The following is a 9401-nucleotide window of genomic DNA, read 5'->3' as shown; positions in this document are numbered from 1 at the left end:
GAGGCATTGAAGCAAGTACAGAGCAAATCAAGGCAATTGTGAATATAAAATCTCCTGCCAATGCAAAAAATGTGCAAAGATTGACAGGGAGGATCGCAGCCTTGAACAGGTTCATATCCAAGTCATCAGAAAAGTGCAAAGAATTCTATGACATTTTGAGAAAGAACAAGAAATTTGAATGGACCGAAAAGCATGAAAATGCTCTCAAAGCTCTTAAGGATTACCTATCCTCAGCTCCTGCCTTGATGAAGCCAGAAAAAGGGGATATACTATCCCTATATCTAGCGGTATCCTCTAAAGCAGTAAGTGCAGTCCTTGTTAAGGATCACCAAGGTACACAACATCCTGTCTATTATGAAAGTAAGAGTTTGCTTGATGCTGACTCCAGGTATTCACATTTAGAGAAACTTATTCTTGCATTGATTATGGCATCTACTAAATTAAGACATTATTTTGAAACTCATGCCATTATTGTTAAAACTAATTTTCAAATTAAGAATGTTCTCAGGAAACCTGAAATGTCAGGGAGGATGGCTAAATGAGCAGTGAAGCTTAGTGCTTATGACATAAGATATGAACCAAGGACTGCTATCAAATCCCAAGCCTTAGCTGACTTTGTGGCAGATTTCAGTAGTGACTTGCAAAGGGAAACTGAGTTAGAAGTCCAACAGCTAGAGGAAACTAAGGATCCTTGGATACTCTTCACTGATGGAGCTTCTAATGTTAAAGGAACTGGGCTTGGAATACTACTAAAATCGCCACAGGGGGACATAATACCCCACTCAATTGCTTGTGAATTTCAAACTACTAACAATGAGGCTGAATATGAAGCCTTGATAGCTGGTTTGCAAATTGCCAAGCATATGAGGATTAGGTATCTTAAGGTACATGTAGATTCATTGTTAATTACTAATCACTTTAATGGATCTTATGCTGTTAAAGGTGAAAAGCTAATCAAATATTTAGAGATAGTCAAAGAATTGGCACTCTCTTTTGTTTCTTTTAGTTTGACACAGGTACCTAGAGAAGACAATGCAGAAGCTGATGCACTGGCCAATCTAGGATCATCCTTGAAGATTCCAGAGGATATCAATATCCCTATTATCCATATCCTAACCCCTGCTATTGAGGATCATGTATCTATGGAGATAGGAGAGGATTCTACAATCATCCCTAGTGATGATACACAACCTCATTCAGGATCATGGATCCTTCCAATCATGAGATATATCTAACATGGAGAGATTCCTACAGGAGAAAATCCCAGGGCTTTCAAAATTAAGGTATCTCAGTTTACAATATTGAATAACATGTTATATAAACGATCTCTTGCAGGACCATATCTAAGATGCATTGAGGATCCTGAAATCCAAGAAGTCCTAAAGGATCTTCATGAAGGAGATTGTGGAAACCACACTGGGGGCAGGGCATTATTCTCAGGGATCCTGAGGACAGGATACTATTCGCCTACTATGAAGAAGGATGCTGTGGATTATGCCAAGAAGTGTGATCCTTGTCAGAGATATAGTAGCATCCTTCACCAACCAGCAGAGCTCTTGCATCCTATATCCTCTTCTTAGGCATTTATGAGATGGGGAATGGATATAATTGGTAAACTTCCCAAGGCACCTGGTGGAAAAGTGTTCATGCTTGCCATGACTGATTACTTCTAAAAGTGGATAGAGGCTGAAGCCTTTGCTCAAGTCAGAGAAAGAGAAGTGATATCCTTTATCAAAAGAAATATTATTACTAGATTTGGTATTCCTTCTGAAATTATTTGTGATAATGGATCCCAATTTATTGGGAGTAGAACTACTAACTTTTGTGACAGTTAGGGGATTAAGATGATAACATCAACACCAGTCCACCCACAAGCTAATGGTCAGGCAGAATCATCCAACAAGATCATCATCAACAATTTGAAGAAGAAGCTTGGATCCAAGAAAGGAAAGTGGGCAGAAGAACTACCTTATGTACTATGGGCTGATAGAACAACTCCCAAGAATGCTATTGGCGAAACTCCATTTTCTTTGGTATTTGGAGCAGAATCAGTGATCCCTACAGAGATGGTGGTTCCTACTGCAAGAACAAGCATCCGTGATCCTGAAGGAAATGCTGAAAACTTGGTTCAAGACCTTGATACTATAGAAGAACTCAGGGATTTGGCAAGGATAAGGATGGTTGATTATCAACAAAGGATGGCTGGAGCTTGTTTTGGTCAAAAATCACACAAGGATAATGTAACCAAACTTTATGTAAACGGGGTATGATGCTTGGTTAATTATGAAAGTAAAGGATCACTTCTGTGATAAAGATGCAAAGACACAATGATTTATACGAGGAAAAAGCCCTTGATCAATGTATGATCTCCGGCATAAAAAACCTCGGGTGATGGCAACTACCGATCACCAACTTCAATATAAGAAAAATATAGTTACAACTTCGGATGATAATGAGCTGAGTACAAGGATCACTATTGTTTCGAGTGTCTAAGTGTGTGAGAGTTGCGTTGTATGTTGTGTGTCCTCTTCCAAATGATGGAGAGTGGTATTTATACAAGTGTAGGTGACCTATTTTAGGTAAAAGGACTAATTATCAGCTCATTACCCCTTTAGAAATAAAAAACAATCTAGCCTAAATTGCCGCCCATAAATCAAGCCATGTTTCCATATCCTGTGCAACGTCTATCTCCGATTAAGCTCTTGCCATAATTATGAAGACGCGTCCCTTGATCATGATGCTTAGAGCGTATCCTGCTAGATATTCCTGCAAAAATAACATTGCATTAAGCGAAGATGATCGTTAGTATGAGGATCCTATAATGTCCCATGATCCTGATCCTGAAGTCCTGCTGAGGATCACTATCTGCCAAAGAAACAAGGATCACTGGTTAGGATCACGTGTAAGGATCACCTATAATAAAAATCCAGCCCTAACAATTGCCCCCAAAATATAAGGAGTTTATTGTAAATTGACGAGTTATATTTTGTTTCGATCTTATCTCCAACGGGCGACTCCGAATAACTAGCCGTTACACATGGACTAGCCGTTGCGATCATTACGTCATAGATGTGACAATCCCTGCAGATCATGATTATAAATAGGAGATAGGGTGAGGATCAGTTTGTATTTAAATTCAGGATATACTCCCTTTATATTCTCCACCGAAGATTGATCAGGTATTCTCCTCTTCTCTCTTTCCTTTCTTCCTTCTTTTTGCTCTGTTTTTTCTACTTTTACTCTGTTTCTGTTCCACCATGAGTATGTTGCTTCGAAATTCTCCACATAAGGATTCCAAGAAGAGTAGTCCCCTAAAAAGCCAAGGGATCATCAAGGACTCTCCTACGGAGAGATGTTGCTTTACTGATGCTCATGTAGACAGGATTCGTCATTGCTTTCCGGCGAATGCTATTTTCAAATCCTTCACACCTACTGCTCTGAGCGACTTTGTTTCAGACGTCTGGGTGGCCTTTCCTGCTACTCCGTTCACCATAGGGTATTCGTATCCTTTTCCAGCCCTCACCCAATCCTTCTTTTCTTTAACCGGCATATCTTATATCCAAGCTATGCCGATGATCTGGAGGGTCCTGTATACCTTCGAGAGGATCATCGAGCAGAAGGGAATTGATTTGGGGATGGCAGAGTTGGCCGCACTTTATGATCTTACCACGTTCGGTTCTTGCCGATATCTGCTAAAACGGAAAGCTGGGGAGGATCACCCCGTCTTCAAGGTTACTAAGAATGACACAAACTGGAAGCGTCGCTTTTTCTTTGTTAGAAGGGATTCCATCCCAGATGGGAAGGATCTGCCCAAGGAATGGGCCACTCATGGTAGGGTAGAGGATCCTGGAAGGATCACTATCAGACTTGTCTCATACGATGAGGATCACTAACGTCTTTTTATTTTTTGTGCAGCTATATCCATTGCTTATCTTAAGTTAACCCCTGCTGCAAGAGAAAGAGTCTTAGCTTTTAAAAAGCTCAATCCTGAGGTCAGAAGTTTCCAAGTCACCGTCCAAGATTCACAGGAAGTATCCTCCGCATCTGCCACTATGTCAAGTAAGTATCCTTGTAAAAAGTAAGTTATATGCTAGATATTAAATAAGTTAGGGGACTTATCTTGTTTTGATTGTGTAGGTGCTGGGAAATCTGCTAAGTCTGCCAAGTCTGCCTCCTTGTTTGGGATTGATGATCTTGCCAACGTCAAGTCTTCGAAGAAGAAGACTTCTGTTGCTAGTCCTTCTGCTTCAGCCCCTAAATTACCCATTAGGGGTAAGGGAAAGAAGAGGAAGGTTTCTGAGGATCTTCAAGGATTTCCCCTAATTCGCCAACAGTTTCTTGATTCTGTCAACGAGGTTAGGATCACTGCCCCTGTTGGTTATCCTGATGGTTTTTGAGGATCACCCGTGTCTGACGTCATATCCTGTTGTTTTTGCAGAAACTTACTGAAATAGAATCTTATGTTAGCCACGTTGAAGATCAGGATCGCCAGATTGCCGACCTTCAACAGATGGGTGTGCTGAAGGATCTCAAGATCGCTGATCTTGAGAAGGAGATCCGGGCTGTTAAGGATGAGGCTGTCAAAGCATTGATCAAGTTTGATTATGAGAAGCATGACATTACTCAGGACGCTAAAGTCTCTGCCGCGATAGCTATGTACAAGATACAACTGCAGATGGCTATGGAGGCTCAGGATCCTTCCTTTGATAAGAGCACATGGGATGTTGAAGGCTGGAAAGCAAGGCTAGCAGAGTTGGAGGACGACAATGATGCTGAGGATATCCCTATGCTCGAAGGTGGAGATGCTGGTAAGGATCAGGGGGAGGCAAGTGGAGTTGGTGGTGATGGTGCAGCGAAGGTTTGAGTCTGCAAGATTGGGCGATGATGGATATTTCGAGACTAGGCCGGAGCCCAATTTTTTAGGATTGGTAGTGGTTTTTTGTGGTTGTTGATGGTTTGTGAACAATTTATGGTCTGTAATCTTTGAACAATAGTTTTTAGGGTAAAGGATCCTGGATCCTTCGAACGATAGGTAGGATTACAAAAGGTGGAGGGATCCTCTGTTTGGGGGATGAAGCCTTTGTGATCCTGCCGCTTTTACTTTCCTGTACCTGCTAAGACCGCATAGACAATGGACACCCTTTGCCAACCCATGTGGACGGGCCACGTTTTGCTGGTAGAAACGTGGGTTGGCAATTTTGACAACTTTTTGCAAGGGTTAAAGATCCTTTTGCTAATAATATAACCTTAATCTTTCTGGCTTATCCTGTGTTGTTATCCTTTATTTATCTTTTTAGTTTCCAATTGTTTTAGAAATATATTTGTAACAATAATTAAGCAAACCATGTTCAAGAGATATTGGATATGATCCTGGATCAAATATCCTATAATCGAAAATTTTCAGCGAAGTTTATTTTAAGGATCATAGGTTCAGTTGTCAAGGTCTAAAGGTTTTTCAAATGAATAATGAAATTAAAAACAGTTAAGGATCATACCTGAGGATCCGAGTTAGGATCCTAACCTTTAATCTGGATAACCATAAGTAAAACTTTAATGGGTGATAAGGATTAAGGATCCTTATTTGTTTAACATCGAGAACCTGAAAAATGGAACATATCTTGGGACTAAGCCAATGTAAGAGATAAATTAGTAGCTGGGGACATGCCCAAAGGATAACTGAGGATGATCCCGGAGGATCACTGGGGACAAGCCCAAAGGATAACTGGGGACAAGCCCAAAGGATCGTATGTAAACTGGAGTATGGCCCTTGCTGGCGACTATCCAAACTTAGTGACATGAAGATGTCAAAACCATAGCTAACGTGAAAACGTTAGAAACCTTAGGAACGGATGTATGGTACGTCTACCATTATACGTAGGATCCTAAATATAGCCAGTACGATGAGGTTGTCAGCCCCAGAAGTGGGTACTGGTCCCAAAGACGTGAACTATATCAGGATCATCGTGCGCTGCTGGCGGAAACTGGGGATAAACCCAAGGATAACTGGGGTTGGACCCAAGGATCTGCGGTGCTTTTGAAGATCTTTGACGATATGCTGAAGATACCTGAACTATCATAACTCAAATGTTTCGTGAGTAGAGGATGAAGGATACATGATCCTTATCCTTAGGTAAAAAGTAAGAAAATACAATAGTTTCTAGGATAAGCATATTACCAGAGTAAGGATCACTGATATCACCGGGATCCTTTAAGGATACTTCAATGTAAGGATCACGTGCATGGAGGATCATGTTCACATGAAATATTTTCTTTAAGTGAACAGCATTCCAGGCTCTTGGCAACAAGTTTCCTTCCATGGTTAGCAACCTGTATGCCCCCTTTCCTGCTTCAGCTTTAATCAAGTAGGGACCTTCCCATTTTGGTGCTAACTTCCCGTCAGCAGGATTGATAGTATTTTGAAATGCTTTTCTCAACACCATATCTCCGACTTGAAATTTCCTTAATCTGACATTTTTGTTGTAGGCACCAGCCATTCTTTGTTGGTAGCTTGCCATCCTTATCCTAGCTAGATCCCTGATTTCTTCAATAGTATCCAAATCCTGAGCTAGAATTGTAGCATTTTCTTCAGGATCACGAGCACTTGTTCTAGCAGTTGGGATCACCATTTCTGTTGGGATCACTGCCTCTGCCCCAAATACTAAAGAGAAGGGTGTTTGACCAGTGGCATTCTTGGGAGTTGTTCTATCAGCCCATAGAACATAAGGTAACTCCTCTGCCCATTTTCCCTTCTTGGATCCTAGCTTCTTTTTCAGATTGTTGATGATGATCTTGTTGGATGATTCTGCTTGTCCATTGGCTTGTGGATGAACTGGTGTTGATGTTATCATCTTGATTCCCCAACTGTCACAAAAGTTAGTGGTTCTGCTTCCAATGAATTCGGAGCCATTATCACATACAATTTCAGAGGGAATGCCAAATCTAGTTATAATGTTTCTTTTAATGAAGGATATGACTTCCTTTTCTCTGACTTGGGCGAAGGCTTCAGCTTCTATCCACTTAGAAAAATAGTCAGTCATGGCAAGCATAAATACTTTTCCACCAGGTGCTTTAGGAAGCTTGCCGACTATATCCATTCCCCATCTCATGAATGGCCAAGAGGATGGTATTGGGTGCAAAAATTCAGCTGGCTGATGGAGGATATTGCTATGTCTTTGGCAAGGATCACACTTCTTAGCATACTCAACAGCATCCCTTTTCATGGTTGGCCAGTAGTATCCCGTTCTAAGGATCCTCGAGAACAATGCTCTGCCCCCAGTGTGGTTTCCACAATCTCCTTCGTGGAAATCTTTCAATACTTCTTCAATTTCAGGATCCTCAATACATCTCAAGTATGGTCCTGCAAGAGATCGCTTATATAATACATCATTCAAAATTGTGAATTGAGATACCTTAATCCTGAAAGCTCTAGGATTTTCTTTCATCGGAATCTCCCCGTGTTGCAAGTATCTCATGATTGGTGAGATCCATGATCCTGAATAAGGTTGAGCTTCTTCACTAGGGATCATCGCAGTATCCTCTTCTATTTCCATGGCCACCTGATTTTTGATAGCAGGAGCCAGGATATGGATGATAGGGATACTTATATCTTCTGGAATCTTCAAGGATGATCCTAGGTTGGCCAATGCATCAGCCTCTGTGTTTTCCTCCCTTGGTACCTGTGTCAGACTGAAAGAAACAAAAGAGAGTGCCAATTCTTTGACTATCTCTAAATACTTGGTTAGTTTTTCACCTTTAACAGCGTAGGATCCATTAAAGTGATTAGTGATCAACAATGAGTCTACATATACTTCAAGATATTTTACCCCTATATCCTTAGCGATTTGCAAGCCAGCAATTAAGGCTTCATATTCAGCCTCATTGTTAGTTGCTTGGAATTCACAGGCTATGGAGTGGGGTATTATGTCCCCCTGTGGCGATTTTAGTAGGATCCCGAGCCCTGTGCCCTTGATATTTGAGGATCCGTCAGTGTGTAATATCCAAGGATCCTTGGTTTCATCCAGCTGCTGGACCTCCAATTCTGCTTCTTTTTGTAGATCACTACTGAAATCAGCCACAAAGTCAGCTAAGGCTTGTGATTTAATGGCTGTTCTTGGTTCATATCTTATATCATGGGCACTAAGCTTCACTGCCCACTTAGCCATTCTCCCTGACATCTCCGGTTTCCTGAGGACATTCTTAATTGGAAAATTAGTTTTAACAACAATAGTATGGGTTTCAAAATAATGCCTTAGCTTAGTTGATGCCATGATTAATGCAAGAATAAGTTTTTCGAGGTGTGAGTACCTGGATTCGGCATCAAGTAAACTCTTACTTACATAGTAGATAGGATATTGTGTACCTTCGTGATCCTTAACAAGGACAGCACTTACAGCGGTTGAGGATACCGCCAAATATAAGGATAACACATCTCCTTTTTCGGGCTTTGATAATGCTGGTGCTGAGGACATATATTCTTTAAGGGCTTGTAAAGCATTCTCATGTTTCTCAGTCCATTCAAACTTCTTGTTCTTCCTTAGGATATCGTAAAATTCTTTACATTTTTCTGAGGATTTTGATATGAACCTGTTCAGAGCTGCTATCCTGCCTGTTAGCCTTTGCACATCCTTAGCATTGGCAGGGGACTTGATGTTTACTAGTGCTTTAATTTGCTCCGGACTTGCCTCAATGCCCCTTTGGGTTACCATGTATCCTAAGAACTTTCCCGCCTTAACACCAAAATGGCATTTCGAAGGATTAAGTTTCATGTTGTAACTATCAAGGATATCGAATGCTTCTTCCAAATCCCTTAGGTGATCCTCAGCTTTCTTTGACTTGACCACCATGTCATCTATGTACACCTCCATAGTTTTTCTAATTTGATCTTTGAACATCATATTCACCAGCCTTTGATATGTTGCACCTGCATTTCTTAGTCCAAAAGGCATGGCAATATAACAATATAAACCGGTTGGGGTCATAAAGGCTGTATCCTCTTGGTCAGATGGTTCCATCTGAATTTGTTGGAATCCAGATGATGCATCCATAAAGGTCAACAGTTCATGCCCCGCCGTTGCATCCACCATGGAGTCAATGTGGGGTAATGGGAAAGGATCCTTGGGACATGCCTTATTCAAATCAGTGAAATCGACACATACCCTCCACTTTCCATTTTTCTTTTGGACAACGACCACATTGGCTAACCATTTTGGATATTTTACCTCTCTGATCATACCTGCTCGAAGTAGTCTCTCTACTTCTTCTTGGATAATGGTATTCCTTTCTGGTGCAAACTTCCTCCTTTTTTGATGGATTGGTTTGATAGTCCTGTCAATGCCGAGTTTGTGAGTAATAATATCTTTAGATATACCTGTCATGTCTTCATGTTTCCAAGCAAAGGTGGA

This window comes from Helianthus annuus, chromosome 6 (assembly GCF_002127325.2).
Source record: "Helianthus annuus cultivar XRQ/B chromosome 6, HanXRQr2.0-SUNRISE, whole genome shotgun sequence".
In the NCBI taxonomy this organism is placed as follows: domain Eukaryota; kingdom Viridiplantae; phylum Streptophyta; class Magnoliopsida; order Asterales; family Asteraceae; genus Helianthus; species Helianthus annuus.
This window is presented reverse-complemented; position numbering follows the sequence as displayed.